The sequence below is a fragment of the Bubalus bubalis genome, chromosome 11 (assembly GCF_019923935.1).
Source record: "Bubalus bubalis isolate 160015118507 breed Murrah chromosome 11, NDDB_SH_1, whole genome shotgun sequence".
In the NCBI taxonomy this organism is placed as follows: domain Eukaryota; kingdom Metazoa; phylum Chordata; class Mammalia; order Artiodactyla; family Bovidae; genus Bubalus; species Bubalus bubalis.
Window position 1 is genome coordinate 23,116,362 of NC_059167.1, and position 15,663 is coordinate 23,132,024.

Genomic DNA, 15,663 nt, shown 5'->3' on the forward strand with positions numbered 1-15,663 from the left:
CCCAGCAGTGGATTATTCTAACATCCATAGTCAAGGATGGCCCATAAAGTTTTCATGACGTTACCACAGACACATCTTGTTTATGAAACAGCGTCAAAGTACAAATACAAGAGTCACGTATTAAGCATTTTTTTTTAGAGTCGAAGATTTTTATCAGCATTTTAAGATTTTATCACCATCGCTGTTAAGGAAAGTGACATACCTAAGGTGACACGCTTAGTCATAGGTCAGTACTCGGACAAACACTCCTTCTTACGTCCTGGAACCTCAGAACCTAGTGCTTCTCGTAGACAACATTGGCCTCCTGTCAGACCAAGCATCTTTGTAAGTGGACACAGCTCTCTAGGGCCATAGGGAACACAGCACCCGCTTCTCAGCAGCCCTGACTCTAAATTAAAAACAGCACAAGACATGTGGACTTAAAATAAAAAAGAAAATAAATACAAACAGCACAACAGAAACAACAAAAATAATAATAAAATAAATGGTGGAAACACCTCGAGGGTATAAAAATTTCTCTAAACTGATCATCAAGTTCCTTCTTGAAAGAGGCAAGTGCCTGCCAGCAGGAACCTAACACTTATTATTATTCTGTGTTCTCTTTCTGCATGACTGAAAGGTTTTCCAATTCCCATCCCTATCAAAAGAACAGCTCCCCCCTCCATCCGAGACAATCACAAAGTTTAAAAGCAGCTAACTCTCACTTCAAAAAAAAAATTTTTTTTAATAAAAACTCCAAAACCCATAGGGGTTGTAAAACAGCTTTGTGTGGAAGAAGGGCAAGTTTTCTCTTCAGAGAAGCTCATTTCATAGGGTTGGGCAAAGAGAGAGATGATGATGGGGTGGGGGGCGGGGAAGGGTGGGAATGCAGAAGAAGGGGAGGCAGGAGAGGAGGAGATAAAGGAGGAAGAATCCCTGGCTTTAAAAAGCAACATTGTCCAGAGAGGTGAAAGGGAACAGATGGCCGTGGAGAATGTGGCCCTCAAAGCCCCGAAGAAAAGGGTGATGCTGACAGATCTTGCTGTTTCCCATTGATGCCTGAATGTTCTAGTGTGCGGAGCCGAGGCCAACGCAGGGGGGGAACAGACCTCTGTTCCCAGCGGCTCGCTGGGGCCAGCGGCGTGGAGGATCACTGAGAAAAAGAGCAGGCGGGGGGCGGGGAGGGCAAGCAGCTGTGGCCGCAGAGGGCAGGGCGGCCGTGGGGGCGTGCGGGTTTCCACAGCCTTCTCTTTTGGCCCGGCCAGGAAAGGTCAGCCCAGCACTGGTCTTTGCCCTGGCAGAGGTGAAGGAAAGGACAGTGGCTGGGGCCCAGATCCTCCCCCACCCCCAAAGGCACTGGGGGAGGCCTGCCTGGGACCAAATAGATACCTTGGAAGAGGGAAATGAAGAAAATATTCCAAATGCTTTTAGAGGATTGAAACTACAGTAAACAAGAAATCTAGGTCTTTGAAAGAGGTCAGAGAATCCTGCCAAGTAAATCCCGTATGATTTCAAGGAGTCTCAGGGCAGAGAAGATTTGCTGAGGAAATCCAGCAGGAGTTGGGGGGCAGACTCAGGAAGGAGCCCAGAGATCTGAGTCTGCCCCCAAAGAGGTACCAAATTCTGAGCGGGGCTTCGCTGGACACAGTGGGATGACAGGAGGAGAGGAGGGACCTTTAGCACCCAGGTGTGTGTGTGTGTGTGTATGTGTGTGTGTGTGTGAGAGAGAGAGAGAGAGAGAGAGAGAGAGAGAGAGAGACAGGCACCAGGATGGGGTTGCTGGTGGGCTCACTGCTGGTGGATGTTATTGGAGACTCACAAGTCACCATGGAGCGATGTAGGCACCTCTGGTCTCCTGGGAGTGTTAACACCTGCATATGGAGGCCTGGATAATTAGTTTAAGGAGCTAAGGGTTTGCGGAAGCAGCGACTGCAAAAAGGCCCATAAACTTCAGGGCACAAAGATGCATCCGTCAGTATACTTTCCTTAATATAACTCTGATCAAGAAAATTTCTGTTCCAAATGACCCCTTGAAGTCTCCCTACAGCCTCTAGAGGATGATGAAAGAATTCAGCCCTGCTCCTACCCAATGAGGAGGGAGCCACATTCTTCTTGGCTCACTGTCCTGTTGGCCCACAGAGACCTGCACAAGCTCAAAACATTTCTCTGGTTTTGATTTGCCTCTCTCTTCTGCCCTGACTCAGAAAATGAGACAGAACTGAACTCAAGCCTAAGGATCTTGAGACAGTGGGGCATGAGTTTGGGGAAACAGACCAGAATCATTATTTGGAAACATTCCTACACGTCTTAGACCCCCACAAATACCTCTCATCTGACCCCCAGTGGGAGTTGTTGTTTAGTCACAGTGTCCGACTCTTTGCAATTCCATGGACTGTAGCCCACCAGGCTCCTCTGTCTGTAAGATTTCCCAAGCAAGAATCCTGGAGTGGGCTGCCATTTCTTCCTCCAAGGGGATCTTCCTGACCCAGGGATCGAACCCGTGTCTGCTGCATTGGCAGGTGGATTCTTTACACTGAACCACCAGAAAGCCCTCAGTGGGAGTAAGAGAAGTTAAAAGGTGGCTCTAAATATATTTAGTGACCTGGCACAGTCATCTTAACCTGGGCTAGGTCTCCGTTTCCCCAGGAAAGGGGATGTGGCAATGACTATTAAGCCATACTGCACTGTGCATACACTGAGTTACTAAGAAAATTCCCATGGAACAGTGTAATAAAAAAAGATCAACCATGATGAAGACTTTGCCTTTTTATTTCCCAGCTTCATCCAAATTGCTCCCCAGGCACTTTAGATTTAGAAAGCTCCACTAATCAACCTTATAAACAGCAGCCCAGCCACTACACAGAAATGACTTTGTATAGCTCCTAAGTGAATTTACCCCTGGGGATAGAAGATGCCCAAGGCTTTAACAATTACAACAGAACACAGCCTCGGGAGGAGAATAGAAGACAAGTACGCTTTGACATCCCAATTGAAACTCCAGGCTGAATCCAACATAGAAGAATGTAATTACCTTTCCTAGTTTGACAGTACACTAAAGAAACTGGAGAAGTGGAATACCTATTAGGTCCCCACTAATCCTCCTCCTAAATTCAAAGCAGGGTCAGTCCATGGAATTCATTTCTGGGTATTCTTACTCTCTGCTATTGTTAAACAGCTCAATTGATAAGTGCTTGCAGCTAATAATGCTTTCTACTGAGCCCACCCCTCCTCTTTCCCAGCCGCTCAAAGCACTTTACAAATATCACCTCATTATTCTTTACAACACTCAAGTGAGCCTGATAGGTGGAAAGGTTCATTATCTTCTCCTTACCAATAGGGGAAATAGACAAAGGAAGAAGTGACTCATTTGAGCCAACAAAGCAGGGGCAGAACTGGAACTAAAACTCAGCCGTCTTCTAACGGGACATGTCCTATGTCAGCCTGGAAAGCTGTTTTGCTGATGGGGCAGGATTTTCTGGCCGTGGGCAGTGTTGTAATCAACAGGTCCACAGAACTGCTGGAGGAAGTAGGACAAGAGTCGACTGGAGAAGCCCCACGGGGGTGGTCCTAACTGGTTTGGATAAGTCACTTCACCTCTGATTTTCAACGTCTTCCACGGGAAAATGAGGGGTTTCCGTGAGAGGATCTTTAAGGTATCTTCCAGCTCACTGGGCTTCCCTGGTGGCTCAGACAGTAAAGAATCCTCCTGCAACGCAGGAGACCCGGGTTTGATTCCCACATCAGGACTATCCCCTGGAGAAGGAAATGGCAACCCACGCCAGTATTCCTGCCTGGAGAATTCCATGGACAGAGGAGCCTGGTGGGCTACAGTCCAGGGGATCCCAAAGAGTCGGACACAACTGAGCAATTAGCACTTTTACTTTTCTTTCCAGCTCCATAGATCATGAGTGGAGTGAGAATTTCAAAAGAGGGCCTCTATGTTTCACCAGCCCCTTGTGACAATCTGAGCTTCATTTTGCTTGTAAGCCTGAAATAGCACCCTTGTCTCTTCGTATTGCCTCTGTGTCATCCAATATCCTTCCAAACGACAGTGGCATCAAATTAGTCTTCCAGGTGGCAGATGTGAGAGGTAGTCCTGGAACATCAAGGCTAAGGACTAAAGAGATGGAGGGAGGCAGGGAACAGGAAGAAGCCTGGAAGGATTATAAAAAAAAAACAATTGGCAAACAACATTTCGAGTTTGCCCAGGGCTTACCGAGGGATACTCCTTACATTCCAAGAAAACTATGACAAGTCGTTCAAAGTTTAAGAAGGCTCCAAGGAAATAGCATTTGCTTTAGTTTTTCTAAATACAGGGTTCACTTGCCAACCCTAAAAGCCATGTGAACAATGCCCTCAATGTACCCTGCAGTGGTGGTTTTCCATTTAAAGAGAATTTCATTTTAATGAAATAACATTGGTGTGCCTTCAAGTTAATTAAAACAGGATTTTACAGGTGGCTTCCTAGTTTATAATTTGTGTTGCTTGAGCCAGATATGTCTAAGCATTTAGAAAACCCGAAGTATTTTATCTCTCTGATCTTTTATACTTTCTTTTCAAGAACGATGCTTTGATACTCTTTGTCACAAAGAGGGTTGGAGAGACAGGACTTTTAGTAAAATCAACATTTGTTTGCAGGAGAAGCAGCCCCCGCAACCAGAATAATGACCTTGGAAAGAGTCTTGGGTGATGGGCTGATTACAATGACTGGATATAAAGGACTGACTGTGTAGCAGCCAGAAAGAAACACATTTTTGTAATATCTCAGTTGTTTCTATTGGCCTGGCCTTCCTTGTATTCACCATGGGAACTGAGTCAACAAGTTTGCTTGCTTTTATTTCACTGATTGCAGCACATTCTTTTTTTTTTTTTTTCCCCCTCCACATACAGGGAAAAAAGAGTAAAGAACAAATGAAAGTCAAAGACTTGATGATGCAAAAAAAGATGGGTATAATTTTATTTATCTTCAAATCCAGCTGCAAAAGTGACTAGCTGCAAGCTTTATTCCATCTGCTCTCTCTGAGGACCTCAGCCTGACCTTGTGGAATCTTCTTTCTGGGAAGTTAAAGAATTTCCAGGATTAGCTCAAGCCTGGAGGCTGCCAACTGTGACGATCTACAAAGCCCTCTTAGGTAATGATTCAGACGCCACTTCTGCTCAAGGCCAGGATGGTCCCTGATGAATTGGAAATATTCTCATTTCCTGGACCTAGACCATAAAGCAAACTGACCCCGGAAGAATTACAAGAAGGAAAGTTCAATATGTCTGCATACTAAAGCCTCAAGCACAGATATATCTGTGACAACAGAAATGTAATTGAACTTGAAAAGCAGGAGTTAAGAGGTCATCAGAATTAAATTTAAAAAAGAATACTGGAAGGGGGGGAGGAGAAAGGGAGGGAGGGAAAGAGGGACGAGAGAGGGAGAGAAGGAAAGCTTTATAAATTTAATAGCAATTGATCTTCATCACCTGATTCTGGAAGAAGGCATTTTCTGAATATCTCCTGAACTGAACATTTGAATTCTCCAGAAGAAGGTCAAGTTTCCAGTGCCAAGCAGATAAAAAGCCAAATATCTCTCCCCATTATAATCCCAAGGTGAGGAAAGGGGAAGAATGGATTAATGTTCTCAGTTTATCCTTGAATGGCCCAGAGAAGTGCATGGCTTTGGATCCTACTAAGGATAGTACTAGTATAATGTAGCCTAGAGCTCACCCTAACCACTCCTCTGACATGTCTTTCCCTGTATCTCCTGAACAGTACAGACATCTGGGTAGGTAACAGAACAATAAAGTGAGCTTCCAACTTTATTCTGTGATGAACTCATTCCGTGACTTCCTTGGACTCAGTTTCTTGATTTGAAAAATGAAGGAGTAGGATTAGAGGGCCTCTAATACCCCCTCCATATCTAATATGCCCTAAAACTACTGTATCTCTGCATAGATTGGCTCCAGCATTTTCCCCTGCCATACTATATTTTCTATCTTTGTAGTTTTATCCAGAGCTGGTCCCTAGGGGTGCCTTACAGTGTCTGAGGAGTCTCAGGTCAGGAATTCAAGCTTTACTGGCCACTTTTCTTCACTCCTACAGAAGAAAGTTAAAGTCAGAATACCAGTGTTCCAGGTGACCTCATTCAGGAGAACCTGCTGGCATATGCCAGTGGATACATTCCAAATGGGAAAGGATGAAGACCCAAATGGGGAGATTCATCATGTAAATAAAAACTACAACAGGGTAAGTTCTCTATGCTAACATCTAGGAAATCAATGGGTAGCTTTTGAAATAAATGACTAGAGCTTCAGGGCTCAGATGTTTCCACTACCCAAGATTTGCTGTCTAGTTTATGACCCAGCTCATCAACTATCTCCATGACAATGGGTTTCCACAATGTTAGTTGAGGAAATTTTAAGAATGGTCAGCAACTCCAAGGAACTTTTCATTCAAAGATATTAAACATGTTATGAAGGTATTATTTCTTATGATCTCAAACAGATGTGGCAATAAGATTCTTCATTTGAGAAATAGAGGACATTTTATCGATTTATCTAGGATGAGAGTGTAAGAACTAAACCAGAGACTCCAATAAGTCACTCACAGGATTACCTGGATTCCGAATGGGTTATCAGAAAACCTGGATTTAAAAGAGTAGAGAGAAATTTAGAAGATTCATTGAGAAACAAAAGGTCCAATTCAATCCTGAGTATCTGATTTCCCTGGTGACTCACTGGTCCATTTGCTTACTATCTTTATTTAGAAGTCTTTTGGAAGCCTGACCAGGATGGATTAAATCCAGATCTAGCAAAATGACTAATACAGATAATAATGTGTGTTCCTGATTTTTAAAAGGTAAGTTTCATTTTTCTATATTACCTTTCAGGTCAATTCAGAATGCAACCTTCTCAAGACAGACCAAGGTTTAGAATACTTTGGTAGATCTGATATATTAAACAAAAAAGCAAATCATGAAGTAGTATGTGGACGATGGTCTAATTTTTGAAAAAAAAAAAAAGTACTAAGTATTATATGCATAGAAAAGTGGATAAAATTATAAACACTGATATTTTACATTATCTTATGGAATGCCTTTGTGATTTTTATTTTCTTTTTTGGTTATATTTTCTATTGGTACCTATAGCAACATGGATAAATTTTATAAACATAATGTTGAGCAAAAGGCAACATTACCAAAGAAAATGTATTACATGATTCTGTTTATATGAAGTTTAAATACAGGCAAAACTAATCTATGTTTGTAGAATCTGGATAGTAGTTACCTTTGGTGGAGGCGTTTGGGGTAGTGATAGAAATGGGGAGCTTCTAGGATATATTAATGTCCCTTTTTCTTACTTTGATGTGGTTACACATGTGTGTTTGCTGGAAAAGTTCACAGAGTTGTCCACTTACGATGCATACACTTTTTTGTTTGTATTATGCTGCACTTTTAAAGTTACTGAAATGAAAACCAAACCAAGCTAAACCAAAGCCACATCCAGAGGCTTCCTTACACACACACACACACACACACACACACAGAGTCAAGAAGTTGAGAGAAACGGCTCTTCTTTTTGGGTGGGGAGAGATACTTCAAACTGAACTTTCAGGTATACAACTGTCTCCTTCTGATGGTGGTGATCCCAAGGAGAAGACGATAGTATCCCTGTAGCTCCGTCTCTGAGGAAGGGGGCCTGGAACCAGGCTCCACAAAAGCAGGAAGAGAAATTCAAATCTGCGTCACAGAAGGGTCCTGATCTGTTGATGGTGACTCTGGAAATCCAGGTTTTCATTTGACTCAGCCTCACTATAAGGCTTGATGAATCAGCCTGGACCAGATGCAGCCACACTGGGAGGTGCACTTCCCGCACTGAGTGTGCATTCATAAAAACAAGCGAAAGTGACTGTATTTGCTAGAAGAGAGGCTCTGTGACGGCCAGGACCTCATATCCCCAGCGCCTAATGCAAATCCTGGCACAGAATAGAGGCTCAATAAATATTTTTGAAGTGAGGGAGTGTATAAATCCACTTTCAAAAAGAGGAAACTGTTACAGCTCAAGTAGAAGTTACCATGAATGGTAAACAGAAAGGAAAAAGATGTAGTAAGATGACATATATTTAGTGATTTGTGACTCTGTTTGTCCCTTCAGTGTGCCTCAAGGAAGCCAAGTCAGGAGTGAGGAGGTTTGTGTTGCTGTAGTTTTTTGGTAAAACCATTTAGAAAAGCACTGTCCAATAAAAATACAATATAGCCCACAAATATAATTTAAAATTTTGTAATAGCCACATGGAAAAAAGAAAAAGTTAAAATAAATGTGAATAATATAGCTTATTTAGTATGTCTACAACATTATCAGATCAACATGAAATCAATATGAAAATTAAGATATTTTACATTATTTTCCCTAATACTAAGTCTTTGTGATCCAGTGTATATTTCACACATATAGTACATTTCAAATGCTTAATAGCCACATGTGTCTAGTGACTATTGTATCAGCAATGCAGGTCTAGGGGCATATCCATTTGGTGGAAGTTCTTTTACAAAGATGAACAGGGTGTGTGTGTGTGTGTGTGTGTGTGTGTGTGTGTAAAACTGCCAGAGAGAAAGAGGAAAAAACTCACACTGACTTGATGGTATTTAATACCAGCTCCATCTGTTCCTGAAATCATCTATGTTCCAGTTTTTAGTTCCTATAGATACGCCAGTATCCTTTGAGAATTTCCACTTTCTGCTTAAGCTACTTCAAGTATGGTTTCTGACACTTGGAATAAAAAGAGTCCTAACTTATAAAGATAAATATAGGGAAAACACACCCATATGTGCATCCTGCTTTAGAGGCACAACATCTGTCAAAGAGTTGACACTAAATCAGCATTGTTGAATTTATAAATCAAGAAATAAAAGCATTAACACAAATTTAATTCTGCAAGTTTTTTTCTATTACTTGCTGCAGGTTGCACCATCAATTTGTACATCACTTTTGAGAACAAATGAACCAAAGTCTTGTTCTAGCTTGAAGTATTCCAGGTGCATTTTAACTGTAAATTCTGAATCAAACAGGAGTTTAATAAGGTGCAGGCGCTACAAGTTACCTGGATACCATCCATCTGAGACTGCTGCAATGTAAAAGAAATGAAAAAACAGCCTTTCTATCAGCCAACATCCCTCCTACTTCATCTCAGGGTTTGTCTTTCTGCCAACACACATTTATTTCTGTGTGTCTTTGGTTAAACATGGAACTGGAATTTGAGGGGAATGGGTCGAGAGCTTAACTTCACTGAGGTTAATTTCATTCTGCTATAGGTCTAGACCTGAACAGGAGAGGTGATATCAATGTAGAGTTTTATCTGGATTCTAATTTTCCCATGTCACAAACCAGTCTTTGGGCATCCTAAATGCATATGTGGTCCCAGTTCCCAGGACATTTCGGCAGGCAATTACTGCCAGGAAGGTGGAAAGGCACAACTAAATGAGAGACTAAAACAATCACCCTCGTGCTGCTTGATGGGAAACCCTCCTGGGGTGAGGAGAGAGAGAATTCTATAATGAAGGTTTCTGGATTGGCTTTCAAACCCTCTAATGCTAAAGGCACATGAGATCCAGGGAGACTGGAGGAGATGGTAAAGGCCAAAGGGTACTAGGCAGTATGAGGGCAGAGTCAGAAAGGACCAAAAAGAGCAAGCTCTCCATCACCTCCTGCTGTTCAAATTCCCTGATGAGCCCTGCAGGGACTGAACGTGGGAGGAAGTCTGCAGAATTCTCTGTAACTCCTGCCATCCCAAGAGGTGTGAGCTATTGAGTGCCAAGGAGAGAAGTGGGGAACAGTATGTTATTGCTACATTTCTCTATGTCATAGGCTTGTAAAGGCTTTATATCCTGTGGAGATCATTCATCATTTGAGTTGGGAACTTAACCCAGTTGTCTGTGGAGTTGTTCCTGATTTGCCCTGGTTGAAAGGGTTAAGCAGGTCAAAGAATACTTAACCTCTAATATTTGAATTTTCTGCTCATGATGAGTAGGAGAGAGACTTAGCAGATAGAGGCCCCAGCCAGAAAGCAGGGGGTTCTGGCTTCCGAGGAGAACAAGAACTTACGTGTGGCCTTATGCAAGTCCCTGCTTTTATCTCAAAGTTTAAATTTGTAAAAAACAAGGGGCAACAAAAACTTTCCAAATATACTGCCCTAAACGTTAATAAGAGCACATCTGAAGAACCTACAAATTCTGGAAACAATGCTGAGGAAATAGGCAGATTAAGGAGTTCGTCAAGGCTGTATATTGTCACCCTGTTTATTTAACTTGTATGCAGAGTACATCATGAGAAACGCTGGACTGGAAGAAGCACAAACTGGAATCAAGATTGCCGGGAGAAATATCAATAACCTCAGATATGCAGATGACACCACCCTTATGGCAGAAAGTGAAGAGGAACTCAAAAGCCTCTTGATGAAAGTGAAAGTGGAGAGTGAAAAAGTTGGCTTAAAGCTCAACATTCAGAACACTAAGATCATGGCATCTGGTTCCACCACTTCATGGGAAATAGATGGGGAAACAGTGGAAACAGTGTCAGACTTTATTTTTCTGGGCTCCAAAATAACTACAGATGGTGACTGCAGCCATGAAATTAAAAGACGCTTACTCCTTGGAAGGAAAGTTATGACCAACCTAGATAGCATATTCAAAAGCAGAGACATTACTTGGCCAACAAAGGTTCGTCTAGTCAAGGCTATGGTTTTTCCTGTGGTCATGTATGGATGTGAGAGTTGGACTGTGAAGAAGGCTTAGTGCCGAAGAATTGATGCTTTTGAACTGTGGTGTTGGAGAAGACTCTTGAGAGTCCCTTGGACTGCAAGGAGATCCAACCTGTCCATTCTAAAGGAGATCAGCCCTGGGATTTCTTTGGAAGGAATGATGCTGAAGCTGAAACTCCAGTACTTTGGCCACCTCATGCAAAGAGTTGATTCGTTGGAAAAGACCCTGATGCTGGGAGGGATTGGGGGCAGGAGGAGAAGGGGACGACAGAGGATGAGATGGCTGGATGGCATCACTGACTCGATGGACGTGAGTCTCAGTGAACTCCGGGAGTTGGTGATGGACAGGGAGGCCTGGCGTGCTGCAATTCATAGGGTCACAAAGAGTCGGACATGACTGAGCGACTGATCTGATCTGAAGGGGCCACAGTGGAGAAGGCAATGGCACCCCACTCCAGTACTTCTGCCTGGAAAATCCCAGGGACGGAGGAGCCTGGTAGGCTGCAGTCCATGGGGTCGCTGAGGGTCGGACACGACTGAGCGACTTCACTTTCACTTTTCACTTTAATGCATTGGGGAAGGAAATGGCAACCCACTCCAGTGTTCTTGCCTGGAGAATCCCAGGGACAGGGGAGCCTGGTGGGCTGCTGTCTATGGGGTCACACAGAGTCAGACACGACTGAAGTGACTTAGCAGCAGCAGCAAGGGGGCACAGTAAGTGACCACATTACATGGCTAAAAGTACAGACTCTGGAGCTGAGCTCTGGGTTTCAGCTCTGGCTCTGCTACTTACTAGCTGTGTGCCTTTGGACAAACTACTTAATCTCTCAGTGTCTCAGTTTCCTCATCTGTAAATCACAGAGGACATCAGTAATCAAAAAGTAAGTGAAAATGTTAGCTGTTCAGTTGAGTCTGACTCTTTGCGACCCCATGATTGTAGCCTTCCAGGCTCCTCTGTCCATGGAATTCTCCAGGCAAGAATTAACCATTCTGTTCCATTCTGGAATGGGTAACCATTCTGTTCTCCAGGGGATCTTTCCAACCCAGGGTTTGAACCCAGGTTTCCTGCACTGCAGGCAGATTCTTTACCAACTGAGCCACGAGGGAAGTCCATCTGTAATCATAGGTACCATTAAATGAGTTCATATATGTTAAATGTCCAGAGCAGTGTTTGGCAAGATTAGTAAATTTTACTACTAACAAGCACAACATATTTTCATTTTCAGAGCTGGAAAAGACTTCACAAAATATTGAGCCGTCAGAAAACACCTTTTCACAGGTGAGAAAACCAAGGGCCAGAGAGGTCAAAATAAGTGAACAGAAATGACTCGCATAGCCCAACCAGTCTGTCAGCAGAGACAATGACATTCTTGAAAAACTATTCTCAAAAAGTTCCATAAGTATCATCATTGGATGTTCTTAATGCTGGACTAGGACCAGAAATGAGATATTTCTGTCCTCCTGGTTACTCCTCCTCAGTACTGTCCTGGGGGACAAATAAGGGCTCACTTGTTCTTAGTTGCCCAATGGACTCTTGTGCCCCTCAGCATTTTCAGAAAGGATGAAAGACCATTTGGTTGATAGTATGTAGTGCCATCAAACTTCCAAGATGGTCAGCCTGAAATTGCAGTTGCCTTGGGTTGTGGCATGGTGCAGGTGAGGGCAGGTGCAGGGAACAGGGTGCTAGTGAATAAAAGGCCAAAGAGTCTTCTGGAAAGGTGCAGGCCTGGCAAGCTGCCCACTGTGGAAGGCAGTAGCCCATCTGACAGGAGAGTCAGGCTAAGCAGTCCCACTATCTCCTGGAGATCTGGATCAAGCTCATAGCCAGGGGAAGTGGGGATTAACACAATGTGGTGTCCAAGCTAATGAGTTAGCAAAACAGAGACAGATGGCAATTGCAGTAACTTAACTCTCCCATCTCTGTTTGCAATGTGCTCCCACTAGCTTCTCCTCTGTCCTCATGCTATCTAACTCTACCCGGCCCTCTTGGCTCATCTCAGAAGATCATGGTCACAGAGAAACCATCCTGTGTGAAAAAAAAAAAAAAAAGCTGTAACAGGACTTTCTAAATATAACTGTCACCCACAAGTGGGGTATAGTGGTGAGAATGTCTTTCAGACAGCTTTGGAGAGATACTGACCTTTGGTTCTAAAGGAAAAGCAAAGTTAATTTTATTGAATTCTTGTTATTTTATACTTGACATATGATTCCTCATAACAACAGCTTAAAAGGCACACAGTTGCAAATGAGAATGCTCAGAAGGGTATAATTTATAACTTGGGGATGAAAACAAGAAAAGGGAACTTTTATTCTGAACCCAAAATGAGTTTCCTTTAGTCAGACCTATAGACTGTGGAACAGTTTCCTTCATAGGCATTTATCACATGTGATAAATGATGCTTGTGCTTGCTTAGACCAGACCTTGCCACTTTGGGAGGCAAACAGCCACTTTACAAGTTATTTTCCACACTGCGCTTCTTGTAGGGTTTTTTTTTTTTTTTTTCCTGCTTCTTTTTCACTGGTCATTGTTTCCAGGTAGTAATATGGTGTCAGCTGCTCAGAGACTCACCTGGCATTGAGGCCAGCTGAGATTGAGCCCTACTGGAAAACCTGCCTCATACTTTTGAAAATCGGTTCATTTTTATAATAATCTCTTTAGTAACAAAATTCCAATATGTAAGCAATAGAAGAGCTTCAGAAAGAAAAAGAAGCTTAAAAAAACCCTGACTTATGTATCTTGGAAAATGTCTGCCACGCCAGCTATTCCACCTCTATTTCATTCAGTAAGGTAAATAAGAGGCTTAAAAAAGTTAATTTAAACGTCACTGATGCAAATGGGTTTTGCTTTTGCAAAGTGAAAAGCTGACTCATGAGAAGAAACTTAAGTGGTCACTGAATTATTCAATAGACCAGGCACCTAAATAGAGATATTGAGAAAGAAGCCTATATCCCCAAATTTGCCTACCCAGTGACCCTCTGGGGGCTCCTTGCTCACCGCTGTCTTCTTAGAAGAGGACCTTGGGACGGACATAGTGAAAGCAATCATCTCTAAGCATCTGCAGCTTGTCAGCCAGCAGGGTCAATTCTAGACCAAAGGATACCTGGGGAAATACTTATATTCTACCCTTCATCATATGCCTAATAATTAGAAGCAGCAAAATATGCCTGTAGAGATCTTGAACATTGGGTACAGAAAGCACTGCTCTGAGGGAACCAAATACAACCTTTTTGGAAGTGGAACTTCATAGTGAACACACTTTGCAACCCTAAGGGTCAGCTGTCTTTCATGGGAAGTAACTAGGCACAACTTCCTTGTAAAAAGAGGAGGATATCCTGAAGAAGTGGAACTGGTAAATGATCAGCATCTAGTTCAGTTACATTCCCTGCACTGTACACCATAGGGCTTCTCAGCCTCAGCACTGTTGGCATGTTGGCTGGGTAAGCCTTGGTTGTGGGGCTGTCTCATACATTATAGGATGTTTAGCAGCATCTTCCAGAAGTATCCCCCTCCAGCTGTTGGAAACAAAATGACTTCAGACATTGCCAAACATCCCTGGAGTGGCAACATTACCCCAGCTTGAGAATAACTGGTACATTAGCACACAAGGTAGAGCTAAAATTCTGAAAAAAGCTTGAATGGGAGACTTAATATAAACTTACAGCCGATGCTCTGACAAGTTAAGTAACTAGCTTGTGATATATATCTTTATCTTGCTTAATAAGAATCCAGCTCATAAGTATCCAAAGAGAATGAAATACTGAAGGAGAACCAGGACCAAATGACAGAGCATTGATTACTTTCCAAAGGGGAGATATTTTAGATCTATACATGGATACATGTATATGTATGGCTGAATCCCTTTGCTGTTCATTCGAAACTATCACAACATTGTTAATGGGCTATACTCCAATACAAAATAAAAAGTTTAATTTAAAAAAAGGGGGAGACATTTAAGAGCAAATTAAGTATTAACTGATTTTCCCCCCAACTGATTTCTTATCTAGAAAGAAGAATCAGAGGAAACTAAAGGAATATAAGAAATATAAACAAGGCCATCTGGTATCAGAAAGAATAGTGATCTGAGTCTAACGACCAATAGGGCTGGGCTCAGTTGAGCCAGAAAAAGCCATGTGACACTGTGCTGCTGATTTCACAAGAGGATTTCTTCCCCCCCCCACTTGTCTCTAAGAGTCCTTTCAAGCTTTTACCATGTCACCTTCATATCCTAGGAAGCTCTCAACATACCATCAGGAGGATATGTCTTTAAAGTGTTTTTTGGAGTGACCAGGATACTTTTGTGCTGGTCCAACCTGTGAGATGCCTGGTCCAAGTTAAAGCTAGATAAGGGAATACAACCTCAAAATCTTCATTTCGTTCATACGGGTGAGCAAATCAACTATACTGAGTAGCATCTAAAGAGTATTAAGTTCTGCATTCTTGTGGGACTGACAAAGTGTCATCTGCAATAGCTATTCTTTCAGTGAATGAATGAAGGAATGATTTTGGAACCTAATTACAGGGAAACTCTACTCTATGGCATTTAAACAGAAATTCACCATGATCGATTTAATGGAATTAGAAAATAAAACTGTATTGCTTTAAGTGAAACTCACATTACCAAAATTCATCTAAGGAACAGGTAAAAATATATATCCTAGGGATGACTACCTGGTAAAGTGAAAAAATGAGAATTCTGGTGGCCCAGATTCTAACTAGCTAACGAGCTGTGTGATCCTAAAAGTCCCTTACTGTCAATGAGACTTGGTTTCCTCATCCAAAATAAGAAGTCACTTTCAGCAGCTAAATCTGGCAATTGACAGGATAAAGAAAAGATAATATACAGAAAAGCTGGAAAAAATGAAGGACTTAAAATAAACATAAAAATGATTTCATGGCTTAGGTTCCACTCTTTTTATTTAGAATCCTATCAACAGATGCTGGT

The 15,663-nt window shown here is 42.3% G+C and overlaps 1 protein-coding gene and 1 long non-coding RNA gene across 5 annotated transcripts in view; one reads left to right on the top strand and one right to left on the bottom strand.

Annotated features, from left to right (window-relative positions):
• Positions 1 to 15,663, bottom strand: part of RAD51B (RAD51 paralog B) — a 617,639-nt gene that overhangs the window by 72,114 nt on the left and 529,862 nt on the right. The window lies entirely within an intron of this gene.
• On the top strand, positions 5,440 to 14,862 carry LOC112587958. Its single transcript, XR_003112515.2, has 5 exons — positions 5,440 to 5,575; positions 6,068 to 6,211; positions 6,732 to 6,823; positions 11,947 to 11,999; positions 14,726 to 14,862. It is a non-coding gene; the product is annotated as an uncharacterized LOC112587958 (long non-coding RNA).